This window comes from Helianthus annuus, chromosome 17 (genome assembly GCF_002127325.2).
Source record: "Helianthus annuus cultivar XRQ/B chromosome 17, HanXRQr2.0-SUNRISE, whole genome shotgun sequence".
Lineage (NCBI taxonomy): Eukaryota > Viridiplantae > Streptophyta > Magnoliopsida > Asterales > Asteraceae > Helianthus > Helianthus annuus.
The window spans coordinates 80,679,604-80,682,452 of record NC_035449.2 but is presented as its reverse complement, the minus strand read 5'-3'; the positions used below and the strand labels follow the sequence as shown (position 1 = coordinate 80,682,452).

At 32.2% G+C, this 2,849-nt stretch overlaps 1 long non-coding RNA gene across 1 annotated transcript; it reads right to left on the bottom strand.

The window, feature by feature from the left end:
* Positions 1 to 719: 719 nt before the first annotated feature.
* Positions 720 to 1,128, bottom strand: LOC118489194. Its single transcript, XR_004886678.1, has 3 exons — positions 1,053 to 1,128; positions 919 to 976; positions 720 to 825 (listed from the first exon to the last, which is right to left on the bottom strand). It is a non-coding gene; the product is annotated as an uncharacterized LOC118489194 (long non-coding RNA).
* Positions 1,129 to 2,849: the final 1,721 nt, after the last annotated feature.

Genomic DNA, 2,849 nt, shown 5'->3' with positions numbered 1-2,849 from the left:
ATCAATTTAAGACAATATTTACTTGGTTCAGTAATTGTTAACATCCAGGGTCATTAATACAGGAAAACAAAGCAGTACGGTTCATTTTATATTGTGAACCCATAGAAAAAAAGGATACAACAGAAAAAAATATAGCAGAAAAATTGAACTTTTTAGTACCATGACTAACTAATAACAACTAAAACACATTGTTTTTTGAAATAGCAACTTTTTTTCTACTTCAATATCTAGATGATTCTTAACTAATATAACCTCCTTTTGTTCATATTAAGGCACAAGAAATGCAAAACAAAAACATTCATTTCTTAACAAAACCTGACAGCAAGCATGAATATGCATATAGAAATATCAGGTCTGATTTATTTCAGCTATTTAACGACAAAGCAAGCATTCGACTATTAGGTCATGTCAAAATTCAACTATACACCAACTGCAAAACACTACCTTTTCCCTGTGGCACAACAGTTCCAAAACTTGTACTCCAATGGCATAGCCTGCATCCTCCAATCTGATCAAACATAATTTTACAGCATCCATGAAAGTAGGTATTAGATATGAATTCCAGTATTACGCATTGAACACTCATTAGCTCATATCAAAGATTCCACGGGTCATTTTATAAGACATCAACAACCTTAACGATACCCGTTATCAATCGACCACCAACATCTTTCTATTCGTCACCTAATATAATGTTTAGTGAATCTACTCATCTAAAATGAAGTATAAAAATGACTTTAAAAGAACCTTACAAGTAGGACAGAGCTGAGACCAATTTCCAGTCCAATTAGCTGAGTTGATCAGATCAATTTTCACCAAAGGACCCTGCATAGAATTTATTTGTATGGTCACACGTCGTGAACGCATTTTTGTTGTGAGCAAGACTTGTTTATCAATTAATTAAGGAGATGTATGTACCTCAGCATCAGCATTATTTCGAATCCCTTCAGATGCTTTCACATAACCGGGCTCTTTACTGCAACCAAATAAATCATCAGACGAAATAATTAACCAATATAGACTTTTTCTCATTGTGTCGAAATAAAGCATACCTGCTACAGCGGATAAACATCAATAGTGAGGAAGCTGAAAGCGAAACAGCGGTCCATCCCCAGAGCCCAACAACATCAATCACCTTTAGAAGATTAGAAGGTAACATAAAATGAAAACTAAACATCCTCATTAGCATAGTAATTAATTTAAAGATAACAAATTAATAGTTGTTGATATAACTGTGACAAATTAATAATTATTGATATATATATATATATAGGGTTAAATACATACTTGTGCTTCAGAATTGGCTTCTACAAACATGATTTGCTCCGTTTTAATAACCGTGTCTTGACGCATTTAAGTGTCTGAAACTTTTGAAAGTTTTTTGCATACCATACCATGCTGCATTTAAATAGGCTACGTTGCAACCGCCACATCCCACCTTTTTTCGCATACCACCTGGCCATCAAAACATGCCGATGTTGCCAATAAATTCCAAGTTCCCAATCGTGTAATTAAATTCAAAATTGCTAAAAAATTGCTTACTTGGGTTTTTAAATTCCAGCTTAGCACCTCTAAAACTAAGCTTTGTTTCAAAATGTGTGTGGCTTCCTCCTGAGATGAGAATTCAACATGATGAGATAACCTCACATTATAAACCTACGACTACAAGAATCAAATCATATCGACGTTTTTCAGTGAGAGAACGTACTGTCCAGTAACACTTGTAATTATTTAGCAACAAAATCCCATTCTCAGCTGCTATTGTACATATGCTTTCAACTACTTACAAAAATTGAGACTACTTAAAAATTTATGACGAATTTAATATGACATGAATACCATACATCTTCTTCATGAATGTATTTACATACCACAAGAGTATCATCTGTGTAGTCCCTAATAAACCCCTTTAGGTTTTCCTTCACTTGATCCCGCAACCTTCCAGATCCATCTCAAGATAGTATCTTCTCAAACTGTCTGTACTAATCAACCTCGTTTAACTGAAAACAAAAACCAGCAGCTACAAAGAATTTCTAAACGATGTAACTGTGTGATTTCCTATAATATAGATTACTGAAGATTCTAATCTGATTTAGGTTTTACAATAAAACCTAAATCCTTCATAACCTCATCGAGAAACTTACCAATCCTATCAAATAATGCAAACAAACATCTAACATATCTATCAATTAGTCTTCATGTTCTAAGATTCTTAAAAATCAGAAAATTAAACTAAAAAAAATAATAAACCTGGTTTCTAACATCCTCATGCAAATTCCAGAAAACATAGGTTATTCAAGAGACTTACACAATACTTTTACCTTCAGTCTGCTTTCAGTCAATGCAGACTCCAAGTTCAGCCCAAATTGCTGCACAAAAAAAAAACACATCAGCTAAACAAATATTTGATAAAAAAATAAGTGACTTGAACACAAAAAGTCAAAATTATGAGCCTGTGATACCTAAATTAGCGTTCCTATTATATGTAATGCACAAAGCCACAAGAAAAGTTCCATTGTTCTATTGAACTATAAGCTATCTAAAATCATTAAAAAAAATTATTATTATAGTTCAAATGTCTTGTGGTTAGTTTACACCAAAGGATTAAACTTTAAAGTGATTTTGTTATATCTTTTAGCATCAAAAACTTCTTTAGTTTAATACTTGTTGTAAAGTTAAACATCATTGATGAACAAACATTAAAAGTATAATCATCTTTCTTATAGAACCAAAAAATCCCAAAACCAATCACAATTCCATCATAACCACCCTTATTATTTCGTATCAAAAAGTGAAACATGCACATAGACTGTAAATAAAGAATAACATATTTAGGGTTAGAATAAATA